Source organism: Protopterus annectens, chromosome 1.part1, assembly GCF_019279795.1.
Source record: "Protopterus annectens isolate FY-2018-M chromosome 1.part1, PAN1.0, whole genome shotgun sequence".
Taxonomy (NCBI): Eukaryota; Metazoa; Chordata; order Ceratodontiformes; family Protopteridae; genus Protopterus; species Protopterus annectens.
In genome coordinates, this window is record NC_056726.1 from 731,521,694 (window position 1) to 731,540,869 (window position 19,176).

The 19,176-nt window shown below is 39.1% G+C and overlaps 1 protein-coding gene across 2 annotated transcripts in view; it reads right to left on the reverse strand.

Moving 5' to 3' along the window:
• CNTFR (ciliary neurotrophic factor receptor) overlaps positions 1 to 19,176 on the reverse strand; it is a 2,564,731-nt gene that overhangs the window by 1,439,047 nt on the left and 1,106,508 nt on the right. The gene's annotated exons all lie outside the window — the stretch shown is intronic.

The window sequence follows — 19,176 nt, forward strand, 5'->3', positions numbered from 1 at the left end:
AGCTCCAAGATACATTATACGGTTTAGATACAATGATACAAAAGTGTAAAAAATACATTATATAGTACAGTTACAAATAAGTACATTCAGTAGCATGCATAGTCAACAAAATTCATTGTGGGTGGTCTTATGGGTTATACAGTTTCATTTGAGCAAACACTCTTACGTATAATGTGTGAAAACATTTTACATATATTCATTTAAGTAAATGTGGATGCACTTTACATGCACACTTTTAAACTAAGAAGCTATTTACAATATTTACAAAGTTGAGTCGTGTGATAAGTAGTTATAAGAGATGCAGACAGCTTGGATACACTCATAGGAAAATAGCTATGGGAGATTATAGAGAGCTTAGGAACCTGAGGGAGAACCCCCTGTGGGGCATATACTTGGAATGATTAGGTGGGGTGAAGGCAGGTACATTTCCATTTTGTGGACAGGGGTTTAAAAAGCTGTGTTTTGAAGTTTTCTGAGTTTGGTATGGTTCTTAGACAGGAAGGAAGCAAATTCCATTTTCTTCCTAGTGAGACAGAGAGGAGAAGTTGGCCAGCTGGACGTTTGGGTTTGTGGATAGTAATTAAGTTTTGATGTTCAGATCAGATATTTCTGTTGGAGGTGTAAGGTAGAAGGATATTTGTTAGAGCTGGACATTTTGTTGGGTGAAATACAAGTATGTGTGCAGTGGTGAGTTGGAGAAATTCTAAGTAGTTTGGGAGTTCAAGCCAATTTAGGGATTGTAGGGTAAGGCAATGATGGGTAGAAGTTTTGGATTTGGTGACAAATTTAGAGATTTTATTGTAGCAGTTTTCTAGTTTGGAGGTGATAGAGGAGGATAGGTTAGTTAAGAGAGGAGCTCCCTATAATAAGGAAGGAAGGAAGTAGATAGGTAGTGGCCAGAGTATGCCTAGTACAGTAGGAGAGAAAGCGATTGTTCCTGTACAGCATACCTAGCTTTTGTGGGTTTCTTAATATTTTATTGAATATGGATATCAAACTTGAGCTGTTCATCAATAGTAATGCCAAGTAGTTTAGCAGAAGGAACCACTTCTATAGATGAGTTGGTTTGACTAAGACTTTGAATGCATTTTTGTCGTAGGAGTATGTCTTTGTGGGAGGGAGTAGTGGAATTCAAATTAAAATCTTATATACAAATATTACACTAAACTCAAACAGATATAAAGAAGACGCTGCACATGAAGGTAGAACAAGGTTGAAGGGCTAATGGGATGGAAGGGGAAGACAGAGGGGTAAGAGATGAGACTGAGTGAGTAGTATACATGGTAGTGAGAGGAAGCTAGGTGTAAGTCAGTTGGATCTGTATTTGGAGTTGAGATGAAGTGAGGTAGCTAAGCATGCTGTAACACGTCTGTGGGATTGAGTGAGAAGGGAAGGGGAGGGTAAAGGGTGAGCCAGAGCCAGCAGAGGAAGGAATGCAATGATCAGATGGTGCGAAGCAGGGTGGCTATGTGAGAGGAGAGGAAGGAGAGGTTAAAAGGAGGATTACTAGTTCGGATTGGTGCACGGCTATAACAAGAGACGTTTTTAGTGATTTTTAGTGCAGTCTTGAAGTGATTGCAAGAAAGTAGTGTGGTTATAGAGGGAGGTGATTGTTCCATAATCTGGATATGATGCAGAATAGTGCTTCTCCAGCTGAGTTTTTGGATTTGGTCACTGGAAGTACATTTTTCCTGCTGGAGCTTAGTACTCTAGTAGAGCAGTAGGGCTGGAGAAGGTTTTGAGGGGATGCGACTTTAATAGGATGGTTTACTAACTTGTGGGTGAGAGAGAGAGTTGATTCAGGTGAAGAAGTTGAGGGGAGTTCAAGCCAGACAGTCAAGTTCTCTAAGTGAAATACAGTGGTGGCTGCTATAAGATGCACCAGTACCAAACTTAGCAATATTATTGTAGCAAGCCTCAAGATTGTTTAGGTCTGTTTGTCTAAGGTAGGTAAGACAGGCATAGAGTAAAGTGGAGTTTAGGTGAGAATTGGCAGCAGAAATGCTGGCTGTCTTGGTGAGGAATTGTTTGTTTCTGTAGAATGCACCTATTTTTTTGTAAACCTTTTTTATGGTAAGAGAAATGGGAGTGCCAAATCTGAGATTGTTATCAATCTGAACACCAAGCAGTTTGGTGTGTTCTGTTAGGGAAATGACAGTATTGTCTTTGGCTAGAATATTAAAGTGAGGGATAATTGGGTTAGATTTAGTGGGTTGGAAGATAAGGAGTTTAGTCTTGCTTGGGTTGAGTAATAACTGGGCATTAGATAGCCAACTTTGTACAGATGAAAAGGCTTCCTGTATGATTTTGTGAAGTTCATGTATAGTTGGGGCTGAGCAGATGAGGGTAGAGTCATCTGCATACTCTATAAGACAGTCATGATTGGTGGCTGTGAATAGATCATTGGTGAAGAGTGAGAATAGTAGGGGACCAAGGATGGAGCCTTGGGGAACACTGAATGTTACAGGAAGTCGAAGAGATAGGTCATTATCCCAGACAACTCATTGTTGGTGGCTAGTTAGATAGCTGTGAAACCAGTCAGTAGCTGATTGGGAAAAGGATGGGTTAGTGAGAACAGAGATTAGTAGTTTGTGTGAGACCATGTCAAAAGCCTTCGACAGATCCAGAAATATAGCAGAGGAGAACAGGTCTTTATTTTTATGATGAAGGATAGCATTAGTGAAAGAGAGCAAGGCAGTAGTAGTAGTGCTGTGGTATGGCCTGATGCCGTGCTGGGTGCTGGAGAAAAGGTTATTGGCTATGAGGCAGTCTAAGACTTGAGAATAGATGCATTTCTGAAGTATCTTGGAAAGTGGAGAAAGGATGGCTATGGGCCTATAACTGGAAAGTTCAGTGTAGGAGCCACCTTTATGGAGGGAAATGATGTGAGATATTTTCCACAGTGTGGGGACATAGCTTTCTAATAAGGACTGATTAATTAAGATAGGGACTGTATAAGCTAGGGCTACTGCTGCTATTTTTAGGTATTCAGAGGGGAGATTGTCAACTGCATGTTTTGTAGGCTTAAGTTTCATTAGAAGTTTTTTATATAGGAGGTAGGTACTGATGAAAAGGAAAAGCCTGTGGGAAGAGTATCTGGTTGTAGGGAGGGCGGGTAGAGGGTTGTGTTGTTTAGTCAAAGACAGAATAGTTTCAGTAAAGTGTTTACTGAATAAGTCAGCAATACTGCTGGAGGAAGGGGAAGTGGTAGGTGGGGAGGGGGGGTGCCTACTTTACCTGGTTGGAGAATGGAATTTATTGTGGACCAGAACTGCTTAGGTGTGTGATGGGAGGAGTTTAGGGCAGACTGATAATACTGGGTTTTATGTTCTTTTTTTTTAACGTTGTTCTGCAACTCTAGGAATGATTGTCTAGAGGCGGGGGGTTTATTAAGCACCAGTGCTCCCAGGCCATATCTCTGATTTTCATTGGTGCCCTGGTGCTTTTTTGTAGCCAAGGGGAGTACTGTGTTTTGATTTTGGTATTTCTTATGGGGGCATGTGTGTTTAGGATGTTTAGGAAGGTGCTATTTAAAGAAGTGGATGGATTCATCCAGATTGAGGTACTTTAGTGGTGTCCAATCACATTTTTGAAGGGGTGAGATAAAGGAGAGAGGGTTAAAGTTTACCCTATTTCAGATTTGCCCATAGATGATGGGTTTAGCACAATTTAAGTGGTGACTCAGAAGGAGTGTTGGAGTGTGGTCACTGAGGCTGTCTGGTAAACAGCCAGCTAACTATGAGTGAGAGTCTTTATTGACCAATATCCAGTTGAGAGTAGTATGTTTGTTATAGTTTTTATTTATCCGAGTAGGTGACTGTATTAGTTGGGAGAAACCGTGAAGGTTTAGGAGGTGGTTTGGGTTAGTGTTACTACAAGATAGCCAGTTGATATTAAAATCACCTAGGATTATGGTTTCCTGGGGTAGAGAATGATTAGCCCAGTTCAGGAGGTTTCCAGGGGTGGGATGTTTTTGCCAGGTGGGAAATAGCATCCTATGATGTTGATTTTTTTATTTGGGTTTAGTTTGAGGTTGGCATATAGGATTTCTTCATTTCCAATGTGGGGGGCAGATATGTTTAGGATCTGGATGTTGAGGTGATGTTTAAAATTTGAGCCACATCACCTCCTTTCTTAGATAGTGTATTTGAAGAATGTTATAACCTTTTGGGAGTATTTCCTCACTTTTGATGTGAGGTTTGAGCCAGGTTTCAGTCATGAGAGTATAAAATTATGTTGGTGTTTTGGTCATGGGTTTTATTAATTACACTTCTGATATTTAGACACATGAACAGGAGGACAGGTGGCTTTCTGTTGGATGTTAGTTGCGAGAAGGAGCAGCTACTAGGCAGATTTTTAGGGGAGGAGCTGATAATGGTAGGACCAGGTTTAGGGTGGATATCACCACATAGGGCTAATTTAGACAGGGCAGTAAAAAATATAAGTTTTATATATCTGGTAATTAACGTGTCATATTTTAGGGATATTTTTGTTTGAATGTAACGGGTGATTGGTATTATGGCGGGTGTATTGGAATGGAGATTATGATGGTATGACAAGTGTAATTAGGAGGTGTGTGATGGATAGAAGTGAGAGTAAGGGTGCAGTAACAGTGTTGGGGTGTGTCTATTATGGAGTTCTAGTAGGATGTAAGGTGTGCAAGAGGAGTGCACTTAAGGAGAGTAAGCACATTAGGTAGTAGCATGACTGTGTCAGGCGAGCAGTTAGATTGGAAGTGGGTGATGTACTGTGGCTGGTAGAGGAGATAGGTTACTCAACTTACCTTGAGAATGCAGTAGTTGACATGAACTGTAGTTCAGGACTGACTCTGAGTGATGCAAGTAGTACACAGCCAGCACATGGATAAGTTCAGGTTGTGTGGGTTGCCTGGCATCAGCTATTTTAATATATGTTATGTGAACAGGAGTAAGGTGTCAGTCCTTAGGGCCCTAGGTTGTCAGTGAGTGTGCTTTGCATTGTCTCTTACCAATGCCAGGGTGTACTGGTCATGCCTATGTCTGCCTATAAGGACATCATTGGGGGCTCCTCCTCTGAATCCTTCTGTGAATGTGGATGTGGTGACCTAGGCACTGGTGAGGGGCTGGGTATCCCTTTCCTATGCTGATCCTGCTGCAGCTGCTTCTGCAGGATCATATTGTGTAGCATGGAACATACTGTGAGCATATGTGCACATGTGGCTGTAGAGTAGTGCAGGGCTCCACCAGATATATTGAGGCACCGGAACCGTGACTTCAGTACCCAAACACATGCTCTATGATGTTCCTAGTTTGAGTGTGTGCCTCATTATGGCATTCATTGGTTGGTATGTGTGCATTTCTGATGGGTATCATCACCCCCCTCAGTTCCAGTGCATAACCAGCATCCCCAAGTAAATGGCTGTGTGAGATGTCCCCCTTAGTAAACATCTGGTACAACTGTGATGCATGCCAGATGTGGGAGGTCTGATAGCTGCCAGGACTGCCAGCACATCATTCATGATAATCCCCTGTGCATTGCACATGACCTGGCAGTTGATGGAGGGGTACCCCTTGTGGTTGATGTAGATTCTACTCTCCTCACTGGGTGGTGCTTGATGCATACATGAGTACAATCTATGGCACCCAGTACCTCAGGGTAGTGTGCTACATGGTAGAAATTTTGCATGTTGGTTCACCTGAAGAGTGAGGGGAAAATATATGTTCTCACTGGCATGTGGTAGAATGGCATCCATGAACTAGTAGAGTACCCTGGATGCTGATGCTTGCAAGACCCCCATCATATCCTCAGTTGGTCTTTGGATGGTACTTGCAGCTATTATCCTAAGGGCTACACATACCTTTGTTTCCACTGGGATGGGTTCCCCTCTGTTGGCTTTGGGCCTGAGTTGAGGGTGGCAGAGCTCAGTGAAATCTTGTAGTATGTCCCTGCGCACACTGTAGTGCTCTACAATCTCCAGATCATGCAGCTCCTGGAAGGTTATCCTGGGCCTGAACACTCTTCTCCTTCTCTGTCTAGGCCTATTGTCAGCAGCAGCAGCAGCAGCATTGACTTCAGCATCAAACATATACAAATGTAGCAGACCTGCAGCAGCCCCTAGCATTCTATCAGTTAAAATTCCCAGGTCTGTATGCCAATGGTGCAGAGTATGGGGGACAAATCAGATTGTAGGGTGTATGCGTACCTTATAGTGCTCTACTGTCGGTGCTGCCTGCGTGATTCGCTATCTATGATGCATTGCACCTGCCTAATATATCATTGACATCATTAATGGCCTTAGTTGAAGTTAAGCAAAGATTAATACTAATTAATACATCATTGGCCTTTTAGATACTCTGAGCACTGTGGTGCACCTTGCAAATGCGCACCCCATAAGAAAACACTGCTTAGCAGTTAGTGCACCCCCTCAAACATGCATGTTCAGCCTGGCAGCACACCATGCAAACAGGAGCAGCAATGCTCCAATCAGCTCAGAAGTTAGTGGACATACCCTCGGCTAATGTCAGCTAACTCCTCTGTGAACACCAACATGGTTCTCTGCCTACACGGAGGGGATATGCGCATACGATTACCCCATTATGCTATTCAGTGACTCCACATCATTTGCACAGGGATCCGTGCTTGCAGCCTGGATACTACATGTTTCCAGGCCCTTCCATGTTAGCAACAGCACCAATGCACCATTGTAGATACTGCATGCAGGGTCCTGTAATACATTTCTGTCTCATGACAACAGCACCAATACACCATTGTAGATACTGCATGCAGGGTCCTGTAATACATTTCTGTCTCATGACAACAGCACCAATACACCATTGTAGATACTGCATGCAGGGTCCTGTAATACATTATTGTCTCATGATATTCATTTTTGATTTTTCTACGTTTTTTTTAAGGCATGTTTGAGCACTGCGGCACGCTATACAAACATGCCAAGATTATTAAAAAAATATTTTAACATATTTACTGTAATTTTGGAACAAACAGAGGATAGTTTCTCTCATAGCTGTGTGTGCTATGCCATTTTTGTCTATCTACCTACATTTTTACAGCCCCTTTTGTCTGTCTACAGTCCTGTATATGGAATTTTTCTGTGGACACTAGGGACATTGACACGGGTCTGCAGGGCTGCTAATCTGCTTGCTGAATTACTCTACTTGCCTCATTTGCATGAGATTCACCTGCTTATGAGGTGATTAGTATGCCACAGAATTTTCTTGTTGGCGCACTTGTACTCGCTGGTCAGCAGTGCTTACTGTATCTAAAAATGTTCATGGCCATGTTAGCAGCACAGCACGATGTCTACATTGAAAAAAAACACTTGTAGGCTTTATTAAATTCCCCCCTCTGTCTCTCTTTCTCTCTCTCTCTCTCTCTCTCTATATATATATATATATATATATATATATGTATATACACATATAAGTAAATAGATGGATAGGTAGGTATATGTTGTTTCAAGTTGCCACTTCTTTGTGTTTATGCATCTATGGATATAAGTGTATCTATACATATCTATATATATATATAGGTATCTAGCTGTTAGTTCATTTGTAAATCCTAACAAGATGCAGACCCACATTTGCCACTGACCTGAATGGGGATATATTGGTAGAAGATGCAGGAATATTGCATATTTACATATACCTCTGTGATTGCTAGACTGCATTATGTTTTTGGTTCCGTAAGTGTAAAAATCTTATGCCCATTTTGATGGCAAACTGCAGAGTGAAATACACAAGGCTTGATGTAGTTCCTGCTAGTGTCATATGGCATGTATCCTCAATATATACTTGCCTTGTGGGTGAGGGCAATGGCACAGATTCATTTTGTTCTGGATCAAGCATTACCTGGAAATTGTTTCTGAATTTTTGTGTACTTCCTAATTTGTGTATGTCGAGGTTTGCCTTTTAATTGTGCTCATCTTAGGGGCAATGTTTTTTACAGAGCATAAGTTGTTTTGGAAATGGGTCCAATAATTTCTTCTGTTTCTGTTTTATCCTGTAAACACAATACTTTTTTTATGCAGTGGTTCATGATCTTAGAATTGAAAAACTGCAGATGCTAAAGTGTCTGCCAAATAAATGTGATAAATTGAGAAAGACTGTCCCTTTGATGCAGCAGCAATGCCCAGATTTGAGGGGTCAGGTTTTACGAATCCTTTTCATGCTCATCACATGTTTGAAAGAAGAAAATATTATTTTACATATGTGAGTCATTGTATAAAACAGGACATTGTGCTGAATCCAAACTGTCTGATGCCTACAGTTTAATGTGAGAATAGTGTTACCACCGTCCACATGGTTCATTTTTTTTCAGAATTTATTTATATATTAAAAACAAGAAATACTGCAGAATTAGCATTTGTATTACAACAGAACAATGCACACAAGTTAGTTTAAAACTCATCTTCCTATTGCATCCTGGGATCAGACATTTTAAATAATCTTACTCTAAAGTCTCAGACATCGTCCTCAAGTTTGCTATTCTTAGGAGGAAGACAAAAAGTGCACATAAGAATCAAAAATGTATATAATGCTTCTCAAATAAATCCAGTATAAATCATCAAAATACACCACCAAACATGCATTTAAAAAATTCACAAACACCAAACAGATAAAGCTAAAACACAAAGAAAATGTTTAGGAGACAATAGATGAACAAAGGATTAGTTTGCTTTTGAATTAATGTGCATGCTTTTGAATTAATGTGTACTTTTATTAAAATTTTAAACAGAAAAAGTTCTTTGAGACACAAGTGCCTTTGTTCAGGGTGTCATTAAATGAGGGTCATAAAAAACAAAACAAAATAAGTATGTAGGATGTGAAAGTTACTTGAAGGATCTTCTTCTTCTTCTTCTTTCGGCTTTTCCCAGTTAGGGGTCGCCACAGCAGATCACCTGTCCGCTCATGATTGGCAGTGGAGTTTTATGGTGTCGAGTTGCCAGCCCGGCGCCCAACCTTCCACGGAAGGCACACATATGCACACACACCTAGGGACAATTTGGAGTGCCCAATCCACCTACAGCATGTCTTTGGGATGTGGTAGGAAACCGGAGCACCCAGAGGAAACCCACGCGACCACAGGGAGGATATGCAGACTCCGCCTGGAAGGCACCCCAGCTGAGGATCTAACCAGGGAACCTCTTGCTGTGAGGTGACAATGCTAACCACTGCACCACTGTGGCCGCCCATTACTTGAAGGATAGTCATGCAAATTATAGGAAATCATTTGTTCTGGTGCATAATGGGGTCTACCTGAAAATGCCGACATGCAAAAACACCGACAACGAGATAACTGACACCACAAAACCGAAAGTTCAAAAACACAAAACTTCACATGCCCGACAAACCACAATCCCAATGCCCGACAAACCACAATCCCGACAATCAGCAAAACAAAACAAATACCTTTTCCGTAAAACACACACACAACACAAGCACACCAAAAACCTTGCAAACCTAAACTAAACCTTACATACACAACTATCTATGCACTAACCTTAACCCAAACCCTAACCCTAAGGTCCGTCACTATCACACACTCACTTAACCCGCTCCCTAACCCTAAATCACTTAACTCACCCCTAACCCTAAAGTCTGTCACTATCGCACACTTACCTTACATGCACCCTAACCCTAACTCACTTAATCCACCCCTAACCTTAAAGTCTGTCATTATCACACACTTACCTTACCTGCACCCTGACCCTAATGTCCGTCACTATCACACACTTACCTTAACATGTCGGTGTTCTCAGCATCGGGATGTTCAATCGTCGGTCATCTAAGTTGTCGATCTTCCAGTGTCGGTTATCTCGTTGTCAGCATTGTCAGCGTTCGGTGTTTTCAGGTAGGCCCACATCATGACATGTTTTTCAAACGTTATTCTTTCAGCATTTGCTACAGTGTGAAATTTTCCAAGTTGTCTTTATGCTCCTTCTAGAACAACACTGAAGAAGTCCTAAAGGCAAAACTTTGAGATCTACACACATATTGGTGTTGACTTGAAGGTTGATTTTGGTAAATTGTGTCCGTATACAGGACTGCTGCCTGGATTTGTTTTTGGTGTTTTATGTGCTACTGTACGTTTTGCGCCCCTCTAAAATGTGTAAGGTTTTTCTGGTCTCTCTCTCTCTCTCTCTATAGATATATATATATTTTATATATATTTTATATATATATATATATATATATATATATATATATATATATATATATATATATATATACATAAAAACATACATCTATTTGTGTGTGTGTTTGTCTATACTGAAAATAAAAAAAAATCATTAAACATATGGTTCACTAAAAATTTGCATCAAACTTGTCTTTTACAAATTATTAAACCAACAGAAAAAGTAAACAATTTTACTTTCTGATCATTTAAAAAAATGATGACAACACTGAAGGACACACACACACACACACACACACACACACACACACACACACACACACACACACACACACACACACACACACACAGAAAACACAACATGATGAAGGTTAAGTTCTGCAAAATATAACAAACCGAAATATGGCGACCATACAAATGTTCCTCATTCACCTCCCTGAAAAGATTTGAGCAGAATAACCCTGTTCCAGACTTGAGGACAGTGACCATACAAATGCTGCTCCTCTAGCTCCCTGAGGAGAGTCAAGCAGGATAAACCTTATCATTTCTCGTCTCCCCTGTGTCAACTGTAACACGTAGCCAATATACTAATCAGACTTGTGCTACATGGGACACATTGAGGGACTAATCCATCTAAGCTAACTGGTTTGTTTTAATTTTATGCTGATGGTGGTGGACCCAGCTATAGTAACAGTGAAAAGGTCCATGACTAACCACATAATATTTTTGTTAAAGTTTGTTCTGTGTTGTTGATCTGTAGTTATGCAATGTTTCTTTTAAGGTGGCAAAATAACTACATTTTAAAAATTTGCTGCACAAGATTCCATTTGTACTACTGCAATACTTCATACAATGATAAGCGTAGTTAAACTGAATTTGTTGTTTATACAAGGTTACATTTTTATTGATATCTTTAGCACACTGATTTTTTAAATACTTTGCTTTTTGTTCTAGTGGTATTTTAAGTCATGTGATTTCTGTAAGGACAGGGCATTGTAGGGTTATTATTGGTATGTTGCTGAGAAGCATAAGTAAGGCATGCAGATACAAGTATTTTCTTGAAAAGTTAGTTGCATAGCATATCTCGTTTTCCCACTATAAATGATAATTAAATTGGCAGAGCTAAGCTGAGGAATACCGCCATGGCATATACCAAGAATGTATATAAAAAGATAGATATACAGCCGGATACATAAATAAAGGAAACCTGAGAAGCATTTTCAATTTCCCAATTTAGCTGTGGCACTAAAAAAAAAAAAAAAGTTACGATTCATGACTGACTGACCACTGAATCCATTGTGGAAGGCTAAGAGTACTATGTATGCTGCATAAGTTGAACCCCTCTTTTGTGTTGTAGCTTTGCTTAATTCTGAGCATTTGCCAAGGAACTGACAAAACAGTTGAAGGTGATTTGGGTTTGCAAGATCAACAGCATAATATTTTGTGCTTTATAATTTAGCCAAAATAAGAAAGGTAGTCTATTGTCACAGAGGAATATATGTTAAAAGATTCAAATTTCCAGGCTTACAGGCCACTTAATGAGTTCCTCAAAGTAGAAGGAAGTTTTTCACCCTCTTGTGTTTTTTTTTTTTTTTTTTGCCATTAGTTATTTTAATAAAAATGATCCCTAATATAGGAAGGTGTTATTTTTGTCTGTTTAACATTTTCTGTGTCCTTGTATTGACCAGTACGAGATAATAAAATAATGCACCAGTACAGGCCATCTAATATGCTTCATTTACTTTGGAAGCTTGCCAGAAACATTACATAAAACATAGAACGACTTTAAATCTAGCATCCTGTTTCAACCTTGTAGGCGAAAGTAAAATCAATGTAAATTTAGGTTACTGCAACATTTACAGATATTTTAATGTGGAACTGATTAGAAACAGCACTACAGTTTTCAAGGAGATTTTGATTGATTTACACCGAGTCTGTCCTTATTTATTAAATGTGTATGAATAAAGTGAGAGGATCTATAGCTGTAAGACCTAATATGTTATGTTTCTGTTTATTCAGCTAGCTAGCATTAGAGTGGAACTAAATTATTGTTGTACTACAGGGGTCATTACAAGTACAAGCATGCACATGTGGGCACTTCTGTAAAAGCTAAACATAATTGCATTTTCCAGTGACCCCCTTCTTTGGTGTTCCCATAAGTTCAAGAAACATTTGACAGTGAATAATGACTGAGTCATACCTGTAGCCAGTGCCAAATCTCTCCACAGCACCTCTGTGAAGCGCTACAAAAACACTGACAAAAATGAATAAAGGGTTCTCAATATCCATTTACAAAAGCGTATCCATGTCGAATGGAAGCATATGTTCTTTGTGAAGGCATGGAGAATGGCTAATAGATATTGGTGACAATTTGATGCCTGGCTAGACCACTGTTATTAAATTATTTGCCCAGAAGAGATCTGAGGGGGAAAAAATGACTAGAAATATAAAATTAACAGAAGAGATTATGACTGACACTGTCATTTATACTGTACTATTGTAATCTAAAGCATTTATCTTTTCCTGGCTATATATCATCATTTTTGCAGTGTTTAATAATGCCAGTTAAATCAGGGACAGCAATATCCTAGTCCCAGGCAAAAGTATCTACTTCTGGATTCAAAAAGTCAATCAAATCGGTGTATTAGGGAACACCATACAACGTTTGTTGGATCACTGTTTGTAAAAAAGCAACATAGTCTTTGTGAATATTATAGCTGTCAATTTCTAACTATTCACATTAAACACAACCGTGACAAGATAGCAAGTTTTGAATATAGACTTGCAATATGAGTAATGATGCACAAAGCTATTTGTAGCTTATTGATCGGTGCACTAGAAATATAAAAATGGGCAATACAAATGAAAGCTCATTACATATGCAATGACCTCATCTAAACAGTTATTTTAAAATGACATTTTATTCTCTGTTTTGAGGACTGTTGGCTATTCAGACATTTATCTACTTTCCAAAAGACAGATGAATGAATTTAACTGATTTGATTTTCTGGTTAGCAAATAGCAAATAATGAACAATATTTACTGTTGTATTTAATGCCAGTCTAGTTTAATTAGAACTGTTATACGGAGCGGAAATAAAAATAATGGCATTTTGCTTATAAAGAGCTTGTATTGCTGTTTTTAACAAAAAGTAAATTATTGCTTTTGTTTAATCTGTGGCAACTTCACACTGAATGTCATAAACTATAGATAACAACCCACAGAGAAAATTACGTAAAATGAACCACTGTCAGTAGCTGATTTGGTATTTACACTAAAATTAAATATTAGCAAACTCTACATAAATGGTATAACTTCACTACAGAAGCTGTATAACATACTGTCTGACTTGACAGCAAAGGTTAAAAAATACAGTGAGCTGCAAACCTTGTCATCTCATACTTTCTTGATTAGTGACCACAATCATACAACTTACACGCATATATAGTTATTAGTAGGTGAAAGGATTTTTTGTCTTATACTTTAACTTTTTTCATTCGCACTTTTTGACATCATCCATACATATCATCTGGTCTCCACTATGAGACTCAGTTTGTTTGATCTTTGCTCAAGGGGCATAGCTAATAGAGTATGGGCTGAGCTATACAGAGGAGACTATCCACCAGAAAGCCATGAGGGTATTTTGGTTGTGTGTGTCTATGTTTACACTTCAGTAAAAACTAAAATATCAAGGCAAGCTAGATTTTCCACTGTGTGATTCCTTAGAACCTCTTGTATTAGAGGTAACATGGGATATATGCAATGACTCTTTAAGGAAATCAGGTGTTTCAGCTATATGGCAGTTCTGAATGCCAATGACTTTTTTTTCCTTTTTAAGTCTGTTGTGGACAAATTCAGGCCAATAAAGCCAAACTCCACTAGCTGTGGATATGCATGTTTCAGGCTTCTTTTGGCCTCATCAGAAAAAAGTCATGGGCATACAACTTTTATTCAGCTAAACACAATGTTGTGTCTTTCGGCTTTTCACGGTTAGGGGTCGCCACAGCAGAACTCCGGTCCGCTAATGATTGGTAGTTGATTTTTAAGTGCCGAGTTACCAGCCCTGATGCACAACCTTCAACGAAGGTACGCCCATTCACACAGAAGACGCTCTAGCTGAGAATTGAACCGGACAGCATCTGACTGTGAGGCAACAACGCTACCGCAGCACCACCACCGTGGGTATTCAGCTAAACACAATACTATTGCAAATCTGGATAGCTTTTCTTGTTGAAAGCAAAGCTTCTATTTGTTTAAAAATTTAGAATATATATACTATGGGCACTGTCAGGTCATGCATCTATATTTTTAATAATGGAAGCAGACTGCAGACAGTGTCAAATGTATCAGAAGGTCAATTTCTATATGGGTAAGGGTGATTTTTTTTTAACAGAAAGCTGAAAACTTTTACAAAGGGAGTCATTGTACAAAATGTGAGCAGGGAGGAAGTACTACAGATGATATGAGACCACACTAGTGGCTCCCTCAGGGAATATAAACATCAAGAGATGAGGAAAAGGTATTGCAAGCTGAAATGCTATGGATGGGGAAGCAGAACATGGAGGTGATGGTGATGGATGAGAAAGAATGTTAGAGGAAGTTGATTAAGCATTCATATTACAAAAATGAGCAGGCCCAATCTGGGCTCCAAATTAAAAATTTTCGTCAGTCAGTCAGTCAGTCAGTCAGTCAGTCAGTCAGTCAGTCCCTGAGGTGTCTTGATATTCCTTGCAGTTAAATTCAAAGCTCAGTAGGTTATAACACTATATATGATCCTATAACAGAAAATACACCCCTGGGATTCCACCTGTGTCACTGCTGGACAGGGGCATTGGGTACTGACTTGTCGGAACATGGGCCAAATTCTTGGCTAGTCTAGTAACTTCCTATGATCCTACGATCCTATGAGAGCTGTGGTTAATATCAGAATTGTTGATGTGTCTCTGTGTGTGTGGGGAGGGGTTAACACATGATTCATCTGAGATTTTAGAAATTTTATTTTCAGAAATATTATGGAGAACTGTATCGCAATCCCTGCAATCTGGTTAGGAGGCGGTGAGAGAATACTTATGATCACTTCAACTCCGCAAGTCTGTGCCAGCAATAGATGACCAGCTGGTCACAGAAATTACTGCTGAAGAACTGCTGGGGCAGCTGACTAAAAATATACTGGTAAAATTGTTTGATGGGCTCCGAGAGAAGCTATTATTACAGTGATTACAAAGCAAGGCAAGCAACCTGTTGTTACCTTAATCTTACCTGATGATAGCTATTCTAAATCATAACTATAAAATTTTACTTCTGTACTAGTAGGTAGACTTAATAAGCTGCTCTAAATTTTGTCAAGATGGATAAAAAGAATTTGTACTGGGCAGAGGTTTGGCAGGTAACCTGATAAGAATAACAAAAATCTTAGAAACTACTGAGTGAACATCACAAATTATCCAGTGCTAAGCTATGAAGTAGAAAAAGCAGTTCGCATGGAACATTGGGATTATCCATTTATTCTGCTGGAGAATCATTTGTTGCCAGCAGAGCTTTAGAGATTCCTTGCATTCCTTGATCAGGACCCTAGGGCTCAAATAAAAATTGTAAACAGGCTCTCACCCCTATTAGTCTTTAAGAGAGGACTAATGCAGGGATATACTCTGCTCTCCCTACAGGTGAGTCAGTATATTGAGATATTCATGCACGGGCTGAGGAATGCATGACATGAAGGTATGGAAGAGGAAGGAAGACAGCACAAACTGAATGTTTAGGGTAGACTTAGATAATATTTAGCTGAGGTTTTAGTTGACTCTGGGGAACATTTGGGTTATAAAATCAGGGAAGGAAGACAAAAGGGCTTGGAGTCCCCAGTAGAAGAGATCCCTTCGACAACTGCAAATTAAGCAGTGAAGTGCCTTACCTTCCTTCAAATGAGAACCAGATGATTGGATGACCATCACAAATACACCCCTGGGTTGACTGGCTGGGCACTCTTTGAGACAGGAGGTTCAGTCTCAGTGTAGGTCTTGGGAAGAAGTAAATAATCAGAAGTCTCATTTGCATTGTAGTAACTGTAATCCTTTGATCCTATCATTGATTTTGAAGAGAGAGTTCATATTCCTTTTCCTCCTCCTGTGTTGTTTGGGTCACCTGTAGTATTTAGGGGGGGGGGGTTATAGTGGGCTGAACTGCAACACCTTGTTTGAGTTATCTTATGAAACTGCGATGAGAATGATTAAAAACTAGTGGTGCATGTGGAAAAGGTTAACATTAGATATGGGACATACAATATAAGCATTGGAGTGGTTCATACTCCCACATCATGGTCTGACATATTCAAAAGCAGGAGATGGTGCAAATGAACATATCAAGGTGATTTTTGGTGGTATACAAGAAGCTGAGAGTCACATGGTACCTGATGCCCCTATTAGTAGAGGACAGTGTTTTGGAGCTGTAAAACTGAAAGCTGTATTCCCAGTTTACTATTTTGCCTTTATTTTTTAAGATGTAGTCAGTAGCTTTTGGCTATATAGAAAGAGATATATTTGCTAAACCTGACAGAAGTGATAGGAATTTGGAAAAAGTTATTAAGAGTGGGACAAAGAATAAAAAGATTAGGTCAGCATTTTAAAAGACACTGCTACTTGGAGATTTGAAGGCACCAGAGCAAAATGAGACTATGGGCTGAGAGGTAGGCCTGTTCTTGGTCAAATTCCTTCCAGACTGAAGCCCTTTGAGGGGGCAACTAGGTATGTGGCTCCCTCACAAGGGGTGGTGAAGTATACTGGGAGCAGATAATAAGAGCTACAGATATGAGACCCCCAAAACCTGTGGAAGGCTGAAATCTGTGAATGAAGCTAATTTATTGGTATGCCAACACGAAATATCATAGTACAATGCTGAGTTTGAATGACATATTGATAACTGATTCACCAGAATGAGTATTGTCCACCCACCCATCAGGTTAAGGTGCTAGCAGAACACTTCTAAAGCATAATGTTTTCACTAACAAATATAGAGCGAAGTATGAGAATGAATTGAAATGTCAGACGCTAAAGTATTGCAGGAACATCTACTAAGGCTTCCTAGGTATGCCTTGAAGTCATGCTGCTGCAGGCATTGTATTATGTATTTGCATGTTTCAGTATCTTCTTAAAACTAATACAAATGTTCCCAGGTCAAGCAAAGAAATGTTGGTGGTGTGGTTCCTCAGTCCTGGGGCACTGCATATGCATATTCTGGGAGTGGAGGGCATTAGAGATATAAACAAGGGATTTCCAGAATGTGTTGTTGGGTATTTTTGCTACCCTGGTTGTTTTATCTGTTTTGTTTCTCATATGGTTGGGGACCTGGAATGTGATGATAGCAGTATAGGTGTATTAATATGTCCAGTGGTGACTGTGGCTTTAAGAACAATGACTTGAAGATGTGAAATCTAACAGTGCACTGGTTATCATGACTGTATGTGATTTTTGGTGGGGGTAGAGATTTATGATTTTACAGTCAGGGGTGACTCAAAACAGGGTGTGGAACAGGTATTTAAATATACGTTCACCATGACTGGCTTACATGGCGAGCTATAGCACATGTGCATAGGACTCTGAAAATAGAGAGGGATTTTATTTATGGTGATGTAATATGCTGAATAGTAGGGGTGTCAGGTTGTTGGCACCAGCCAGGGCATTCAAAGTAGGTTTTAGAAACAAAGGTTAGAAAATGTCAACCCTGTTTTTAGAAACAGGTCATGCCTGAACAAGTATTTATCCTGTGGGTAATGTTAGTTTTAAGTTAATTTTCTGATTGATTTCACTTTTTTTTAACCTGGTTAGTGGTCAATGGAAAGTTGACAAATTTGAAATGTTTTTCATTGGTTTCTTTTATGTTTGCATATTAATTCTAACCAGAACTTGGAATTTGTGGTTTACTCAATAAATAATTATTATGTGGATACTATATTACAAAAGTAATTCACGTTGTGGTTGAAACTGTAAAATAATCTTTCTTAAAGCATGTACCTTATGTAATTACTTTTGTTATACTGTAATAGAAAATGTTAGATTTAGTTTGTGAGAGTACTAGCCACTAACCATTTCATTGCACATGAGGTTTGCACAGGGTGTAAAAATCTAAACATGTGGAGCATCAATCGTAAAAATCTGTTATGCTCATTAAGAGAAGACATAATATTCCAGTTTATTATTATCACCACCACCAAGTTACCAAGTAACTCCAGCATTGTTGCAGTTAGATTTAAATAATCATGGATCGTCTAAAATAGTTCTTATTGATGTTTTAACTAGATATTCTGCACAATAGAGTTAAACCTGATTTATTTCATGTACTATCCAATGCAGCTTTTGTACTGACTTAAATGTGACTGCATTTCACATCTCATATATCACAGCATGAGGCCATTCTGCACCTTCACTATCACAGTATGAAGGCAATTATCTGCTCATTATATGTACATGTGATGCTGGCGGTGAGCCACATTAGCAGCATCCCTTTAACATATCTTATCAGTTAATGAATTGATTCAACCATAGTGTCAAAACCTGTCCTGTGCATACCTAAACAATTGCTTTTTATAATGTGTCTATGCCGTTTAACTGTTTTAATAGCATAATGAATTGTACTGGTGCAACTCGAGTCAACTTTTCTATAAAATTAATAATGTGGGGAACTTTCATGCACCTGAATGAGATTAATCCATACAGCAGAGTTTCTGCTTTGTAACTGAGTCCATAAACTGAAAAGAACAGATACATCACAGCTGCCATGTCCATTTATTATCATAGTTTGCCACCTGACAGCAAAACACTTAAACATAACAGTTGATGTTTGTTCCTACACATTACAGATAGAGTAGTAAATATGCATGCACTACAACACAATACAAGAGGAAAAACAGCAGATATAGTAAGGTAAGGTACACACTGGACCTGTTATGAGTTTTGCTTAATTGTTTACTTGATTGAACATTTGATTGCTTAATTAGTGGCCTGCTAGTTTTCATTTCACAAAGAGAATTATAGTTACAGCAGATTTTTTTTT